We start from the raw sequence: 19,551 nt of genomic DNA, 5'->3' as shown, positions 1-19,551 counted from the left end.
GCTCCACTGTATCCCATCCCCCTGCCAAGTTAGTTTAAACCCCCCCCCCCCCCAACAGTGCTAGCAAACCTCCCCGCAAGGATATTTGTCCCGCTCTGGTTCAGGTGCAACCCGTCCGACTTGTACAAGTCCCACCTTCCCCAGAAGCAGGCCCAGTGATCCAGGAAACTGAAACCCTCCCTCCTGCACCAACTCTTTAGCCACGCATTCATCTGTTCTATCCTTCTATTTCTATACTCACTAGCCCGTGGCACTGGGAGTAATCCAGAGATTACAACCTTTGAGGTCCTGCTCTTTAATCTGCTACCTCGCTCCCTAAATTCTTGATGCAGGACCTCATCTCCCTTCCTACCTATGTCGTTGGTCCCAATGTGGACCACGACCTCTGCCTGCTCACCCTCCCCCTTGAGAATGCCCTGTAGCCGCTCAGTGACATCCATGACCCTGGCATCAGGGAGGCAACAAACCATCCTGGAGTCACGTTTACGGCCACAGAAACGCCTGTCTGTTCCCCTTACGATAGAATCCCCTACCACTATAGCTCTTCCACTCTTTTTCCTCCCAGCCTGTGCAGCAGAGCTACCCCTGGTGCCAGGAAGTTGGCTGCTGCTGCCTTCCCCTGATAAGTCATCCCCCTCAACAATATCCAAAGCGGTATATTTGTTTGAGGGGGACGGCCACAGGGGACCCCTGCACTGCCTGCCTGCTCTTCTTACTCTGCCTGGTGGTCACCCAATTACTTCCTGCCTGTACAACCTTTACCTGCGGTGTGACCATCTCACTAAACGTGCTATCCACGACGTTCTCAGCATCGCGAATGCTCCTTAATGAATCCATCCGCAGCTCCAGTGCCGCAATGCGGTTTGTCAGTAGCTGCAGCTGGATACATTTCCCGCACACATGGTCGTCAGGGACACCGGAAGGGTCTCTGATTTCCCACATAGAGCAGGAAGAGCATAACACGGGGCTGGGCTGTCCTGACATGACTTACCCTTTAACTAATTAATTCAAATTAAATGAATCCCACCAATTTCACTTCAATTAAAAAGGTATACTCAAGGGCCCTTGCTGAACAGCAGTCCCCCACTACACAACAGAGACCAGAGAATCCACAAACTCTAACCTTAGACAAATTCATCAGGAAAATACTCACCAGCCAATCACTTACCTCTTCCTTGGTGACGTCCCACTTGGATTACTTTTTGCTTCTTATTTATCTTAGGTCCAGGAGTTAAGTCCCTGTGATGTCGCACAGTAGTTGTCTCTTGGTGCAGGTCTGCTGCTGCTTTTATTCCACAATCTCAGTCTTCTACTCTCAGGTCCACTACCGCTCTGCAGGAAAAGTTTGGAAAAGCAAGGCAAAGCAGCACACTTGAAGTACATTACTCTACAGGGCTACAGTCCTACTGCTGGAAAGTGGGATTAAGCTGGATAGCTCTTTTTTGGCCCGCACGGACACGATGGGCTGAATGGCCTCCTTCTGTGCCGCAACTTTCCATGATTCTATGAACTCTAGTAACCAGCATCCAATGGTATCAATGGAAGTCTTGGAAGTTATATACTTGTTTGTGAATGGTATGAGGTGATCAGAAAAGTGTGTGGGGTGGGGGGGGAGGTGTTTGGTTGGGAGTAAAATGGAACAATGTTAACTTTTTTATCCAGTAGCATTTTTAAGTAGAGACCATTGACTCTTGATCTTTATTTCCCCTCCCCACTGCTTGACCGGCTAAGCGTTGAGGACAAGAAAACTTAAGTTTAAGAACTTGATTGTATTTTTGTAAACTTGTATTGCTTTTTAAATAAACTTTACAAGTCCAGAAATCTAATTTTCTTTTTACTGCTGCTACAGATTACTTGAGTTCATTACTTCTGGATTACCATCTGGGCCAATGAGATCTACCGTGCGTCACTTGTCTCTACCTCGACCAAGAAACTTGCTGATATAAACGGGCAGGTGGGCTTTACTCCAAACTCCCTACTATTATCTTATCAGTTTGCCTTCCTGTCAATTACCATATTTGACCATTTTTGTCACTTTAGCAGATTGCTACTGGAAGGGCCAGTGATGAAGAGGGGCAAAATGTTGGTTGTTAGTATTGTTCTTGTCTACATCCCCATTGAAACCAAACAGTAGCTCTCGTGAAATGGGAAGCACCAACTTTGAATGTTGGATCTGGATCATGGCTCTGCAGATTATGAACATGGTGTTGAGTATCCTCTCTTCCCCCTTACAGATAAAGGGGTTTGTTTCCATAGTCAGTTTCTTCTGCACAGGGATTTTTGAGTACTGCTCATGTTTTTGTTTTGTTCTGTTCTCATTATCTATTATTGGTAGTTCTGATGCTTGTCGTGCACTTACAGTATATATTAAGTTTGAACCCTTTATTTGCTATTCTGGAAGCATTCATTTCAGCCATGGAATGCTGGCTATTAATGCAGTGAACCAGTTAACATGCAGTATTTTTGCTATTTGAACAAAAGCTCATACTTGAAGCATTTTTGTACCAAAATGCTTCGTTAATTTTTAACTCTGCTCTGACACAGGAGAGCTGGTCTAAGACCTGAGCGTTTGACATGAGGAATCGCACTACTTCATGGTGCAATGTATTAGAGCACCTGCCCACTGGACGGTCCTTGTCATTCTTGATGCATATTTTGCAATTATTTTATACTTACAGGCTTATTGACTACAGTAAGCTTCCAAAATATTTCCATGTAGGTTTTTTCTGTCATGTGTTTCTACCAGGAATGCACTTTCATCATGGTTGCCAGAATTGATGCATTTTTATTGAATTTCAAAAAAAAAATTACCAGATTGCTGTAACGAAAATTACCGTCAGCTTTTTACTTCTCCTGAGACTAGGGCTGTGGATGGAATTTGAACGCACGGATGAAATTCTGGGAAGATAATTTGAATGGTATTTATATCAGGTTTTATTTACAAGCAAAATTATACTTGAATTTTATTTGGAACAAATGAAAGTGTGGGATTATTTGGCAGGGGATTGGGCACCAGGATGTAGTGTTGGAAAGGAGAAACAAGGTACACAAAAGATTGGGAGAGACAGATAGCACTAGAGTAAGAAATAGTATGATATTAGATGGGATCAGACTAAGAAAGTCTAAGATAGGTTTACAGTGCATGTGTATAAATGCACGAAGCGTAGTAAACAAGGTTGGTGAGCTGCAGGCACAATTAGCCACATGGAAATATGATGTTGTGGTGATAATGGAGACCTGGCTCAAAAAAGGGCAGGGTTAGGTACTAATTATTCCTGGATACAAGGTGTTCAGGAAAGAAAGGTGATGGGGTGGGGGGTGGTGGCAGCAGAGTTGATTAAGGAGAACATTGCAGTGCTGGATAGAGGGGTGGTCCTGGAGGGGTCAAGAACAGAAATTATTTGGTTAGAGTTAAGAAACAATAGAGGTGTCATTACACTACTGGGGGTATTCTATAGGCCACCAACTAGTGGGAAGGATATGGAGGAGCAAATTTGCAGGGAAATTAGAGGTGCAAGAACCATAGAGTAGTGATAATGGGGAACTTCAACTTTCCCAATATAGACTGGGATAGTAATAGTGTAAGGACAAAGAGGGGGAGGAATTTTTCAAGTGCTCAGGAAAACTTGACCAGTATGTTTTCGGCCCAATGAGGAAGGAGGCATTGCTGGATCTGGTTCTGGGAAATGAGGTAGGCTAAGTGGAGCAAGTGTCAGTGGGGGAGCAGCGATCATAGTATCATAAGATTTAGATTAACTATGGAAAAGGACAAGGACCACTCCAAAGTAAAAATACTCAATTGGAGGCGGGCCAATTTTCAATGGGATGAGACTGGATTTGGCCTGGATAAATTGGAATCAAAGATTGGTAGGCAAAACTGTCATTGAACAATGGGTGGCCTTTTTAAAGAGGAGATGGTTTGGGCATAGTCTAGGTCCAATCCCACAAGGGAGGAAGGTAGGGCAACTAAAACCAGAGCTCCCTGGATAACAAAAGAGAGAGTAAGATGAAGCAGAAAAAAGGGGGCGGATGACAGATGTCAGCTGGATAATACAAGTGAGAACCAGGCTGAATATAGAAAGTTCGGAGAGGAAGCAAAAACTGAAATAAGAGGGGCAAAGAGAGTATGAGAATAGACTAGTGGCTAACATGAAAGGGAATCCAAAAGTCTTCCGTAGACATGTAAATGTCTGACGTACTAAATGAGTACTTTGCATCTGTCTTTACCAAGTAAGATGATGCCGTCAAAATCACAGTAAGTGAAGAGGTAGTTGAGATACTGGATGGGTTAAAAATTGATAGAGGAGATACAAGAAAAGCTAGCTGTACTTAAAATAGATAAGTCACCCGGTCCAGACGGGATGCATCCTAGGTTACTGAGGGAAGCAAGGGTGGAAATTGCAGCGGTACTGGCCATAATCTTCCAATCCTCCTTAAATACAGGGGTCATGCCAGAGGACCGGAGAATTGCGAATGTTACAGCCTTGTTCAAAAAAGGGTGTAAGGATAAAGTCAGTCAGTTTAACCTCTGTAGTGGGGAAACTTTTAGCAACGATAATCCAGGACAAAATTAAGTCTCTTGGACAAGTGTGGATTAATAAAGGAAAGCCAGCACGGATTTGTTAAAGGCAAATCATGTTTAACCAACTTGATTGAGTTTTTTGATGAGGTAACAGAGAGGATCAAAGAGGGTTGATGTGGCGTGTATGGACTTCCAAAAGGCACTTGATGATAAAGTGCCGCATAATAGACTTGTCATCAAAGTTGAAGCCCATGGAATAAAGGGGGCAAAATTGGCTCTGTAATAGGAAAGAGTAGTGGCAACCGGTTGTTTTTCAGACTGGATGGAGGTATACAGTGGTGTCCCCCAGAGGTTGGTACTAGGACCATTTGCTTTTTTTGATATAAATGTCTTGGACTTGGGTGTACAGGGCACAATTTCAAAATTTGCACATGACACAAAATTTGGAAGGGTAGCAAACAATGAGGAGGATAGTGAGACTTCAAGAGGATGTATGCAGGCTGGTGGAATGGGCGGACACGTGGCAGATGAAATTCTGTGCAGAAAAGTGTGAAGTGATACATTTCGGTAGGAAGAACGAGGAGAAGCAATATAAACTAAAGGGTACAGTTCTAAAAGGGGTGCAGGAACAGAGTGATCTGGGGGTATATGTGCACAAATCGTTGAAGGTGGCAGGGCAGGTTGAGAAAACAGTTTAAAAAAGCATACAGGAGCCTGGGCTTTGTAAATAGAGGCATAAAGTACAAAAGCAAAGAAGTCATGATGAACCTTTTATAAAACACTGGTTCGACCACGACTGGAGTATTATGTCCAGTTCTGAGCACTGCACTTTAGGAAAGATGTGAAGGCCTTGGAGAGGGTGCAGAAGAGATTTACTAGAATCCAGGGATGAGGGACTTCCGTTACGTGCATAGACTGGAGAAGCTGGGCTTGTTCTCGTTGGAACAGAGAAGGTTGAGAAGAGATTTGATAGAGGTATTCAAAATCAGGAAGGGTCTAGACAGAGTAGATAGAGAGAAACTGTTCCCATTGTCGGTGGGGTCAAGACCAAAAGACATGGATTTAAGGTGATTGGCAAAAGAACCAAAGGTGATATGAGAAACTTTTTTACACCGAGTTATTGTGATCTGGTATGCACTGGTTGAGGGGGTGGTGGAGGCAGATTCAATCGTGGATTACAAAAGGAACTGGATAAGTACATGTAGGGAAAAAATTTGCAGGGCTACGGTTATAGGGTGGGGGAGTGGGACAAGCTGGATTGCTCTTGCAGAGAGCCAGCAGGGTCTCGATGGGCCGAATAGCCTCCTTCCATGCTGCAACCTTTGATTTTTATGACATTGTCATTGAGATATTTACTTGAAATTGGAGATGTCATATGAAAGTGGAAGCAAGCCTTAATGAAAGCTCCATTATGGTGATGTGGTAACATGTTTTAGGCAGCTGCAGTATCTTGCTGCCTTTGTATGTTATGCAAACAACCAAAACTGGCTGTTTATACTGTTTTACATTGAGGGCCATACATTTAAAAATCTTTTGATAAGTGCTACACTTAACTTCTGGGGCAGCTCCATTACAAATTGACAGTCAAGAAATTGAGCAGGACTGGAGAATATGGATTACAGATTTTTTAAGGTGAGGTATTCCCAGAATGGTTTCAGTTTTTAAAAAAAAAATGCAAACTACAGTTGATGTGGTAAGAATTTCTTTATTGTAAATTTACAAGATTAAGCCAGTGCTCACTCACTAATATGTACAAAGTCAAAACTTCTTAAATGATGGACAGTCTTTAGTGTTAATCCAACATTATTTTCTATAATTTTTAAAAGAAACCTCACTTTGAGTCGTGTAGATACCTGGAGGATGTGTAGCAGAAATAGCATGCTACTGTGTTTTGGAGGAACAAAAGAAAGCCCATCACCAAGAAAACCTGGATTAAGTTGGCAGTTGCAGATCGTCTTTGTTATTGAACGTGTGGATATGGAATGAACAGCCGACCATTTGTGGAACATTTCTAATGTAGATGGATACAAATATGGCAGTTGAGATATGATTCATTCAATATCTGAGGAAACAGGGTAACAATCTCAAACAAAGCTTCTGACTTACCGATAATGAGATTTTAAGGTGGTTTGGAAATAGCTCCAGATTGCTAGGTTCAAGAAGATCTGATGTGGGGATCATTAATGTAATCTCCATAGCAGGTAAGAAACAGAATTCAAAGCTTAACACAATTAGTTTGTTTTTTAAAAAAAGTAACACTTCTTTGATACCGGTGAGTTGGGAGAGTACAGATGGAGCAAAGGATGTTATGACTGAATGAAAGAATTTTTTATCGGTAGTAAGTGGCTATGATCCATGTAATATCTTCAAAATGGATGAAACTGATCTGCCTGTATCCTATCTCAAACCAATTCACGTTCAGCCATCACCCCTGCGCTTGCTGATTTACCTCCTGCTAATTCAATCTTTGTGTTTAAATTCCCTTATGCCCTTACCTCTTCCTATCTATGTAACCTGTTTGAGCCCTCCACACAGTACTTTCTGTTCATCTGACTCTGACCTCTTGTACACTTCCCCCTTTACCTCATCGTTGGTGGATCTTCAGCTGCCTAGGCATCATGCTCAGGAATTCCCCTTCTTAAACCACTCCATCTCCCTCTCCTTTTTAAGACCTTTTTAAAAACCCACTTCTTTGACCAATCTTTTTGCCAATCCTCCTAATATTACTGTGGTTCAGTGTTCAATTTTTTTCCTTGTGATGTTTTTTTCTACGTTAATGCACACTCCTTAAATAAAACATGCCTTTCAAAGCGGAATACCGCAGAAGGCAGAAGAAAACTATTGGTCGCATTTTTTACGTAATGCTTCAGGAGAAAAGAAGGAACCGGTCTTTGGAAAATACAAGAATCCTTGCTGCTACAAAAAATTGTACCCCCCCCCCCCCCCCCCCCCAAAAAAAAAATTCCAGTCATGTATTGCACTTGAACACCTTCTTCTCCAATCATCCAGTTTAGGAACATAGGAACAGGAGTAGGCCATTCAGCCCCTCGTGCCTGCTCCACCATTTGATAAGATCATGGCTGATCTGTGATCTAACGCCATATACCCGCCTTTGGCCCATATCCCTTAATACCTTTGCCAAAAAGCTATCTGTCTCAGATTTAAATTTAGCGATTGAGCTAGAAGAGTTCCAAACTTCTACCACCCGTTGTGCGTAGAAATGTTTTCTAATCTCACTCCTGAAAGGTCTGGCTCTAATTTTTAGACTGTGCCCCCTACTCCTAAAATCCCCAACCAGCGGAAATAGTTTCTCTCTATCCACCCTATTTGTTCCCCTTAATATCTTATAAACTTCGATCAGATCACCCCTTAACCTTCGAAACGCTAGAGAATACAACCCCAATTTGTGTAATCTCTCCTCGTAACTTAACCCTTGAAGTCCGGGTATCATTCTAGTAAACCTACGCTGCACTCCCTCCAAGGCCAATATGTCCTTCCGAAGGTCCGGTGCCCAGAACTGCTCACAGTATTCCAGGTGCGGTCTAACCAGGGTTTTGTATAGCTGCAGCATAACTTCTGCCCCCTTGTACTTTAGTCCTCTAGATATAAAGGCCAGCATTCTGTTAGCCTTCTTGATTATTTTCCGCACCTGTTCATGACACTTCAATGATCTATGTACCTGAACCCCTAAGTCCCTTTGGACATCCACTGTTTTTAACTTTTTACCATTTAGAAAGTACCCTGTTCTATCCTTTTTTGATCCAAAGTGGATGACCTCACATTTGTCTACATTGAATTCCATTTGCCACAGTTTTGCCCATTCACCTAATCTATCAATATCACTTTGTAATTTTGTTTTCATCTACACTGCTTACAATGCCACCAATCTTTGTGTCATCGGCAAACTTAGATATGAGACTTTCTATGCCTTCATCTAAGTCGTTAATAAATATTGTGAATAATTGAGGCCCCAAGACAGATCCCTGCGGGACTCCACTCGTCACATCCTGCCAATGTGAGTACCTTTCCATTATCCCTACTCTCTGTCGCCTTTTGCTCAGCCAACTTCCTAACCAAGTCCGTCTTTTTCCCTCAATTCCATGGGCTTCTATCTTAGCTAACAGTCTCTTATGTGGGACCTTATCAAATGCCATCTGGAAGTCCATATAAATAACATCCATTGACATTCCCCCGACCACTACTTTAGTCACCCCTTCAAAAAATTCAATCAGGTTTGTCAGGCACGACCTACCTTTCACAAATCCATGCTGGCTGTCTCTGATTTAACTGAAAATTCTCGTTGTTCAGTCACCCTATCCTTAATTATAGACTCCAGCATTTTCTCCACAACAGATGTTAGGCTAACTGGTCTATAATTCCCTGGTTTCCCTCTCTCTCCTTTCTTAAAAAGCAGAGTGACGTGCAATTTTCCAATCTGGAGGGACAGTTCCTGAATCTAGAGAACTTTGAAAGATTGTAGTTAGGGCATCTGCAATCTGCTCACCTACTTCCTTTTAAAACCCTGGGATGGAAACCATCTGGTCCGAGGGATTTGTCACTCTTTAGTGCTATTATTTTCTTCATTACTGTTGCTTTACCTATGTTAATTTTATCGAATCCCTGTCCCCGATTCAATAATAGTTTTCTTGGGATTTCCGGCATGCTATCCTCTTTTTCTACTGTAAATACTGACGCAAAGTAATTGTTCAACATGTCTGCCATTTCCCCATTGTCAATGACAATATCCCCACTTTCAGTTTTTAAGGGGCCAACACTGCTCCTGACCACCCTCTTTTTCCTAATATAACTATAAAAGTTCTTTGTATTGGTTTTGATATCCCTTACGAGTTTCTTTTCATACTCTCTTTTTGTAGCCCTTACTATCTGTTTTGTGACCCTTTGTTGATCTTTGTATCTTTCCCATTCGCCAGGATCTGTGCCATTTTTTGCCTTTTTGTATGCCCTTTCCTTATGTCTTATACTGTCCCTTACCTCTTTAGTTGTCCATGGCTGTTTTTTTTGGCAAGTAGAGTTCTTGCCCCTCAGGGGTATAAACCGATTCCGTATCACGTTAAATGTTTCTTTAAACATTTCCCACTGATCATCAGTCGTTTTACCCATTAACAGATTTGCCCAGTTTACTGTGGACAGTCTCTGTCTCATCCCATTGAAGTCAGCCTTACCCAAGTCTAGAATCTTAGCAGCTGATTCACTTTTTTCCCTTTCAAACACTACGTTGAACTCGATCATGTTATGATCACTATTGGATAGATGTTCACGCATAGTTAAGCTGTTAACTAAATCTAGTATGGCTTGCCCCCTTGTTGCCTCCAGGACATACTGCTGTAGAAAACTATCCCTGACACAAGAAATTCACTACCTTTCTGACAGTTGGTAGTCTGCTTTTCCCAATCTATGTGAAGGTTAAAGTCCTCCATTAAAACCACTATGCCTTTGTTACACTCTTGTACTGTGCATTTATACAATCTAGCACTTCAGAGCTGCTGCCAGGGCTTCTATATACCCTCCATGTTATACCCTCCAATTTGAATTTGAACCTGTAGTTCATTTAATTTATTCCTTATACTCTGTGCATTTCTATATGGAACTCTTAGTTGGGCCACACATCCTAGCCTGACCTTCAGCTTTGATGCTGGGTTAATTGCCTTATGCCTTCTAGTTTTTATTTTATCTGTTGTGCCTAAAGTACACTTTCTGCTGCTCTACGCTTTTCCCTTTCACTTGTTCTTGAACAACTGTTTGTACTATTTGTATTGTAGATTTCCACTGGGTCTTCCCCTCTCTTGCTGCTCTCAACTTTATTCCCTTCTGACTCCCCGCTCAGGTTCCCATCCCCCTGTCACTCTAGTTTAAAACTTTCCCCAACAGCACTAGCAAACACCCCCGCGAGGACATTGTTCCCGGTCCTGCTCTGGTGTAACCCGTCCCGCTTGTACAGGTCCCAACTTCCCCAGAACCGGTCCCAATGTCCCAGGAATCTAAATCCCTCCCTCCTACACCATCCCTGCAGCCACGCATTCATCCTGTCTATTCTCCTGTTCCTATACTCACTAGCACGTGGCACTGGTAGTAATCCTGAGATCACTACCTTTTGAAGTCCTGCTTTTTAATTTATCTCCTAACTCCTTAAATTCACCTTGCAGTACCTCATCCCTTTTTTTACCTATGTCGTTGGTACCAATATGGACCATGACTACTGGCTGTTCACCCTTCCCCTCCGGAATGCCCTGCAGCTGCTCCGTGACATCCTTGACCCTAGCACCAGGGAGGCAACATGCCATCCTGGAGTCACGTTTGCGGCCGCAGAAACGCCTATCTGTTCCCCTTACAATTGAATCCCCTATCACTATAGCTCTGCCACTCTTCTTCCTCCCCTCCTGTGCAGCAGAGCCACCCGTGGTGCCCCGAACTTGGCTCTTTCTGCTTTCCCCTGATAAGCCATCTTCCCCCAACAGTATCCAAAGCAGAATATCTGTTTGAGAGGGAGATGGCCCCAGGGGACTCCTGCTCTACCTGCCTAGTCCTTTTACTCTGCCTGGCAGTCACCCATTTCCTTTCTTCCTGCTTAATCTTTACCTCACTGTGACCACCTCACTGAACGTGCTATCCACGATAGTCTCAGCATCGCGGATGCTCCACAGTGAATCCACCCGCAGCTCCAGCTCCGAAATACGGTTAGCCAGTAGCTGCAGCTGGACACACTTCCTGCACACATGGTCGCCAGGGACACTGGTAGTGTCCATGACTTCCCACATAGTGCAGGAGGAGCATATCATGGGTGCGAGCTGTGCTGCCATGATTTGCCTTCTGAAGAAGTTCAACAGAAAATGGTTAGCCAAAAGTACAAAAATTTCGTATCACTGGTGATGTTGATTTGCCTCTCTAACAGTGACATGTAAACCTCAGAACATATTCAAATTTTTCATCAGCCCTTAAAAACTTCAGCCATTGGACCAAGGCATTATGAAGTGTGTGAGGACTGTTTGCAGAAAGTTTCTGTTGTGGCCTTTACTTCCCAGATGGCACAAATGAAGATGCTTCACTGAATTAAGCAAGTATTGGATCACAAGCCATCATTCAGTGCTTCGGAGATTCAAAGTTGATGTTGAAGATGACTGTGCCCCTGAGATTGTACATGACAATTGTGAGTTGTTTGAACTCGTGAATCAAGCTACCAGAGTTCTGTTAATCTATTCAGCAGATCTGTATGTGGACATTGATTGTCCATGTGACTTTGAACCAGAGAGTTGGGTAATCATTGCACTGATAAACAGATGAGTGTGGTGATAGTGAGCTAGAAGTAGAATGTGATTGTCCCGTGAGTGTGTGTACACCTGTTGCTTATGCAGACTGTGCTCGTGATATTGCACCAGTGAAAGAATTTATGATGAAGGGTGAAAGTAGCTGACTGTTAGGAAATGTTCAGCCGTGTTTTCTACCATGCAAATGGTATAACATTGGCTCATGAGAACAAACATGAGACAGATGATACTTGATGACATTCTTTTGAAACATTCATATTATAGCTGGCTGTTACTTTATTTCCCATTTTCCCCATCTGTTAATGCACACTTCCTGAATGTGGTGAGTCCTGTTGTACTACTAAGCAGCAATTCATGTGTGAACCTAGGAATTGTCAGTCATTTTGACTCCAAACCATCACAGTTAAACGCAATTCTGTTCCTTACCCGTGTCCACATATTAACTCTTTCAGCAAGAATTGCTGGATCCTAATCAGGAGTGGGCACCTTGGTTTACTATTTTAAAGAAATTTACGCTACGCTGGAGAACTTGATCTGGGAGGTTACTTTTACGTATTGGGCCGCGGGGCCTTTGTTCGCGTGCAGTGTCGTGACTATTGAACACAGACTCAAATAACCATGATGTGTGTGTTAAGCACAAGCCAGCATGAACAATAGCACAGTAAGCAAGCAGTCAGGTGGTATTATAATCGGGAGGTTTGAAGGAAATTTAGAGGCACTGAATGGACAACCAGTGCACCCCTGAGGGGATAAACCAAATCCTCTAGCCTGGATTTATAATTTGTCTCTAAGACAGTCAGAGCATGTGCCACTCTTGACTTTCTCAATTCTTCTCTGTTCTGATGTCCACAAACTTCTGACTTCCCAACTCTTCTGAGTGTGTCAGTACCGCACCACATATTGAGTTTGCCACTTACACCATTTTGACAAGGGCAGATAGTCTTGTTGAAAGTTAAAAATAATTTTTGATTTTTTTCCCCTTTAGTACAAACTGGGGAAGAGGAAAAGAATGTTCATATACTGTGATTGGGCAATTTTTTGTTTCCTTTTACTGACCTAGACCATCATTGGCGCTATTGATTTTTTTTTCTTTTTTTTCCCCCCCCAACCCCACCAAGCTCCACAGAGAGAATTTATCTTGTGCTTGGTGCCTCTAATGGTCGAATCAAACCCTTGAATGTGAATAATTGCAAGCTATGTTCTGCCACCCCAAATAATGAGGTGTAATATGTGTTATTTATATAATCCAAATTGAGCTATTTTAAACCAGTTTAGAACTGATACAGGAATACTTTAAATCTCAAAGCTTGTTGTACTTGACCTTTGAGGCTTATATATACTAGGTGAACAGAGCTGAGATGTTGAATCAGCTTTACCTTTTGCAAGTAATCCTCCTGGAATGTTTTGGTTTCACAATACCATATAACTTGCCAATCTTTTGTAGCACCTAAGACGGTATGTTGCTAAGAAATTCTGGAAATGTATTACTTGAGTCAGCAAACCTGGATTTTGAAAATATCTCTTCCATGATGGCTAACCTTGCAAAGCTCAAAAATTAAACTGTACACTGACACGCAACATTTTAAAATAAACAAGCAAATATTTTAACCGTGGCGACAGATATATGATGCAAGAAATTTTGACGCATAACACGTCAGTGTGACAAACTGTTCTACTTGAGATAGATATAATGAGCAAAGCTGGCCCATCTTCACTGATCAGAAAGAACCTACAGTTCTCCTCCTGCTGCACCCTCAAAGTTGCAGCATCCAGCTGCAGTTCCAGTTTTGTCACCCCTGTTGTATTGGATTTCAAAGCATCTGATTTAAATTTGCTTAAAGGAGCAATGTAGCAAGATAGCCTATCAAAACCGATCAGGTCACATTTTGCTTTCCTTCAGCCCTTCTTCATAATGCTCATCTTTGTGCTCATATTGGTGTATTTATCAGCAAAAGTTTACCTATCCCTATTTTTGTAATGAAATCTTTGCATAAGTATAGTACTAGAAATATTGAGGTTGTAATTCATATACACAAGTTTCTGTAAGGTAGGAGATCTACCTAGTAGTTCCTAAATGGCAGTAATTCATTTGACTATAGTGTTGATGCATTGCAGTACTGGAGAGAGGATGTCCTGGAGGGATCAAGGACAGAACCTATTTGGTTAGAGTTAAGAAATAAGAGGTGCCATTACACTACTGGGAGTATTCTATAGGCCACCAACTAGTGGAGCAAATTTGCAGGGAAATTAGAGATGCAAAAGCTATAGAGTAGTGATAGCTGGGGACTTCAACTATCTTAATATAGACAGGGATAACAATAATATAAGGGGTAAAGAGGGGGTGGAATTTTTGAAATGTGTTTAGGATAACTTTCTTAACTAGTATGTTTCTGGCCCAACGAGGAAGGAGGCATTGCTGGACTTCATTCTCGGGAATGAGGTGGAGTGTCAGTGGGGGAGCATTTAGGGAGCAACGATCATAGTATCTGAAGGTTTGGAATAGCTATGGAAAAGGACAAGGACCACTCTAAAGTAAAAATACTCAATAGGAGGAGGGCCAATTTCAATGGGATGAGAACCAATCTGGCCCGGGTAAATTGGAATCAAGGATTGGCTGGCAAAACTGTAATTGAACAGTGGGGTGGCCTTTAAGGAGGAGATGGTATGGATTCAGTCTGAGGCAGAAAGGTAGGGCAACTAAAGACAGAACTCCCTGGATGACAAGAGATAGTGAGTATGGTGGAAGGGAAAAAGGGGCGTATGACAGATGTCAGGTTGATAATACAAGTGAGAACCAGGCAGAATATAGAAAGTTCAGAAGGGAAGTGAAAAAGGAAATGAGGAACAAAGACAGTATGAGAATAGACTGGTGGCCAAGATAAAAGGGAATCCAAATATCTTCTACAGGCATGTAAACAGGTAGCAAGAGGAGGGGTGGGGCCGATTAAGGACCATAAAGGAGATCTACTCATGGAGGCAGAGGGGATGGCTGAGGTACTAAATAGTTTGCATCTGTCTTTACCAAGGAAGAAGATGCTGCCAGAGACTCAGTAAAGGAAGATGTAGTTGATGGAGGTACTTGAAAGGCTAGCTGTACTTAACGTAGATAAGTCACCCAGTCAGGATGGGGTGCATCCTAAGTTGCTGAGGGAAGTAAGGGTGGAAATTGCAGAGTTACTGGCCATAATCTTCCAAACATCCATAGATAGGGGGTGGTGCTAGAGGATGCGAATTGCAAATGTTACACCCTTGTTTAGAAAAGGGTGTAAGGATAAACCCAGCAACTACAGGCCAGTCAGATTAACCTCAATGGTGGGGAAACTTTTAGAAACGATAATCCAGGACAGAATTAACAATCACTTGGACAAGGGTGGATTGATTAGGGAAATCCAGCACGGATTTGTTAAAGGCAAATCATGTTTTACTAACCCCCCAACAGTCTTTCGATGAGGTAACAGAGGGTAGATGAAGGCAATGCAGTTGATGTGGTGTATACGGATTTTCAACAGGCGTTTGATAAAGTGCTGCGCGGTAGAGATTGTGGCCCATGGAATAAGGGGGCAATAGCAACATGGATACAGAATTGGCTAAAGGACAGGAAACGGTAGCGGTGAACGTTTTTTTTCGGACTGGAGGGAGGTCTACAGTGGTGTTCCCGAGGCGTCAGTGCTGGGACCACTGCTTTTCTTGATATATATTAATGACTTGGACTTGGGTGTACAGGGCACAATTTCAAAATTTGCAGACGACACAAAACTTGGAAGGGTAGTAAACAGCAAGAAGGACAGTGATAGGCTTCAAGAGGATATAGACAGGCTGGTGGCATCGGTGGATACGTGGCAGATGAAATTTAATGCAGAAAAAAGCGAAGTGATACATTTTGGTAGGAAGAATAAGGAGAGGCAATATAAACTAGAGGGTACAGGAACAGAGAGATCTGGGGGTATATGTGGACAAATTGTTGAAGATGGCAGGGCAGATTGAGAAATCATACAGGATCCTGGGCTTTATAAATAGAGGCATAGAGTTCAAAAGTATGGAAGTCATGATGAACCTTTATAAAACACTGGTTTGGCCACAACTGGAGTTGTGTCCAGTTCTGGGCACCGCACTTTAGGAAAGATGTAAAATGCTTAGAGAGGGTGTAGAAGTGATTTACTAGAATGATTCCAGGTATGAGGGACTTTAGTTACATGGATAGAATGGAGAAGCTGGTGGTGTTCTCCTTGGAACAGTGACCGTTGTGAGGAGGTTTGATAGAGGTATTCAAAATCATGAAGGGTGTAAATAGAGAAACTGTTCCCATTGGCGGAAGGCTCGAGGACATAGATTTAAGGTGATTGCAAAAGAAAGGTGACATGAAAAATGTTACACAGCGAGTGGTTAGGATCTGGAATGCACTGCCTGAGGTGCTGGTGGAGAAAGATTCAATCATGGCCTTCAAAAATGAACTGGATAAGTACTTGCAAGGGAAAAAAAATTGCAGGGGTACGGGGGTAGGACGGGGGAGTGAGACTAGCTGGATTGTTCTTGCATAGAGCTGGCATGGACTCGATGGGCCGAATGGCCTCCTTCCGTGCTGTAACCTTTCTATGATCCTATCTGACAGTTTCGGTTTGAGTTTGATTTCATTGTAGGATCTTCTGCATGTTGGAGGAAATGATGATGAAGTATCATTGACTGGGCAATCTATATTTTGAACTACTGATGGACCCCCCCCCCCCCCACACCATGTGCTGAATGGGAAGCATTAACTTGGAGAGCAATTTGAATGCCCTGAATACTGTGTTCAACAAATATATGATTAGATCTGTTTAATTGAGTAAAGAGCAGAAGGAGCTAATTCTATTTTTGCAACTTTTCTATGTGCATATTATGGTTAACTCTTTTATGCTTTTAAGGTGTTTGACTTGATACATCTGCTTGTCTCACGTATTGCCTATTAAGTGCTAATGGTTGCAGAGAGGGCTGTTGGAGCATGACACCAGCACTGTGCATGGCAAAGACAGTTTGTATTAAAGCAGAGTTTAGGTTTGCCTAATCTCATGAAGGTGACAGCTGTCAAAACCAATTGAGAAATCAAAATAAAGCAAGCTAACCAGTTTTGTTGGAATATTGGGGTAATGATGCATGTGCAGTTGTTGCAAAGAAATATGGGACTTCAATAACCCCACTAGTGCCTGAAGCTTTTTACACTTGTTTTGTTGGGCTCTGTGTAGATGGTTTAAGTATAAATTTCCAATCTAATGAAGCTCCTTAAATACTCTCAAACTTAATATTTTGGTGATGTATTTTCACAACACATGCTTTAATTTTAGAGAACTGCTGTGTGGGTAAACTGTTTTGCTAGGTATTTGGGTACGCCATAATTTTTAAAGTTTTGATCAAAATAGAAAAATTAATGCAAGCTTGTAATACAGTGGTACTTGTTGCCATTTGAACTTTGCCAGTAATAATTCTGAAAGAATAAAAGTGAAATTCACTTCACTGAAATTTGCACTTAACAAAATGTTAAGATAGATATGATCAAAGCTGGCCCCTCACTGATCATCCAGAAGGAACCTACAGTTTTTTCTCCCCCTGCCACACCCTCAAGATAGCTGGATGCTGCAATTAAATTATTCCAGATCTCTTCTCTCTCCACTTCCACACCTGGAAATTCATTCCATCTGTTGCTCATGCTGTCATTTTGCACTTTTTCTCCAGTTATTGACATGAATCTCTTATGTGGCACCTTATCGAAAGTCCATGTATAGCTTATCCTTTGCATTGACCTTGTCTACTGTTGGTCCTCTTAGAAAACAATTTTTTTTTATTTTGATGTAGTTGCTACCCTCAGATCTATTGTGGTCTCCCACCCCTGCTGCTACCTCTTGCAAACATGCACCATAATGCCACATGCAGTCCTGCTCATCTATCATCTCTATCCTCCTTGACTTTCATTGCCTCCCCATTTCTGTGCATTGACTTAAAAAATCCTTGTCCTCATCTACAGATCCATCCATGGTCTTGCTTCTGTACCTCTGCAATCCCCTTCAACCCTGGCCTATCTCCACCATACCTTTTGTAACTTCCTCTAGCCTTATTCTACCTTGGTCTACTGTGTCCTTCCTACATGATGCCATGGGTGGCAAAACCTTCAGTGATGTTTCTCCAAAACCCCCCTCCCTTGCTTAATCCTCCTCTGCTTTCTAAAACCTTTGCAAAACTTACTTGAATTGTTTTGGTCAGCACCACTGTCTCCTTCTGGTCCTGCTTTGGTGAGAATCCATACTATGAAGCACCTTGGAATATTTTGCCATGTTAAAGCTATTATAAATTTAAGATGCTAATGCTGTTAAAATTTCAATAAGTACTCTTTTTAAAAAAAAAATAACGGAGTTTCAAAACTTATTTTGAAAGGTCAAGGTTAGTTTTGTATTTGTCATACCATGTTCAATATCATTTACGTTGAAAGTTTAAATGTACATGCAAACCTCGTTCTTTTTGTGGGGAGGGGTTAGGTTTCTGTGCTGCTTTTGTTGTGATGCCTGTGCAATTTGACTAACTACAGCTCAATCTTTATTTCAATCAGTGGGCATACAGTACATTATTGGTTTAAATTTAGCTCATGCAACATATTCAGGACTAAATAGAACACAATTTTTGACAAACTAATAACGTTTTGTTACTTCTGCACAGACAATATACAGTGAAACCTGTAAAATTAGGGACACCTAACGGACTTGCATCAGGTGTCCTTATTCTTCAAAATGGTGATTGTATGTACAATAAACCAGATGAGCCAAATATCTCCAGATTGGCTGTATCTCCTTCAGTGTTTCTTCTTTTTCATCCTCACCTGGGATTGTGCCTAATTCTGGAGCCCTGCCAGCCGGATGTGACTTCAGTTCTGTTTTTGTTTCCAAGTTCATTGCCACCCCGAGGTCCTTTTTATTTTGAGAGGAATGCCCTGATCCTGGGATCTATGTTGGCAGCCTGCACAGGACAAGGTGGCTGCTCTAGAGCTGGAGTGCCAAATTTGGCGGGGGGGGGAAATTAATGTCCTGCAGGCCCCTGCCCAGGACCCCCCCCCCTCCCTCCGTGTGCGGCAGCTAATAATGTTTGATGTCCTGGGAAGTGGTAGGGGGTTATCAGCAGCTCATCAGTACCTGACTTACTGGTGGAGTGAGATGTTGTGTTGCCTGATGCAGTTCCCGACTTAGTGGAGTGGGGAATTTTTTTACCTAGCATCCATAGTGGCAGAGAAACCAGTCTGTCCCCGGGATAGAGCCTTGCAAGCATTCAATCCCAGAGATAGAGTAGTTTCTCTGCCACTATGGGTGCTGGGTGAAGACATCGCCATTCCACAAAAGCCATTTCTTTCACCTGTTGCCACTTCGCGCTTACCTGCGTGTCCCGTGTTTTAAGTTGTAAATAGACTTGGTGCATTGAAGGCTGTCCATAGTTCATAATTTGTGAATGTCCTTGGTTTCAAGGTGCAGCTTGTATCTATTACAATGTAAGTTATTTGGGACTGTCAATAAGAGTCCGTTTTTTGCAGATGTCTGTTTTTGTGAGAGGTCCATTTGTATTGTAATTATCAACGCAATGATCACAACCCACCCAATAATTTGGTTTCTGAATTATAACAGCACAGCATTGGCTGGGTTCTCTTAATGCAATATTGTCGTTTCAGCTGCAACTGGGTTTAATTTAGCATAGCATGACAGTGCATTCAGCTTTGGCAATTTTTAAGTATATGAT

At 42.3% G+C, this 19,551-nt stretch overlaps 1 protein-coding gene across 5 annotated transcripts in view; it reads left to right on the top strand.

Moving 5' to 3' along the window:
* Window positions 1-19,551, top strand: part of ktn1 (kinectin 1) — a 142,546-nt gene that overhangs the window by 17,216 nt on the left and 105,779 nt on the right. For 4 of the 5 annotated variants that reach the window (XM_067991568.1, XM_067991572.1, XM_067991571.1 and 1 more), the window contains exon 2: window positions 1,850-1,954. The exons of the other annotated variant lie outside the window; for it this stretch is intronic. The gene's annotated coding sequence lies outside the window, so the exon portion shown is untranslated. The remainder of the gene's footprint in view (window positions 1-1,849; window positions 1,955-19,551) is intronic. 5 annotated transcript variants of the gene reach the window in all.

The sequence above is a fragment of the Heptranchias perlo genome, chromosome 10, assembly GCF_035084215.1.
Source record: "Heptranchias perlo isolate sHepPer1 chromosome 10, sHepPer1.hap1, whole genome shotgun sequence".
Taxonomy (NCBI): domain Eukaryota; kingdom Metazoa; phylum Chordata; class Chondrichthyes; order Hexanchiformes; family Hexanchidae; genus Heptranchias; species Heptranchias perlo.
This window is presented reverse-complemented; position numbering and strand designations above follow the sequence as displayed.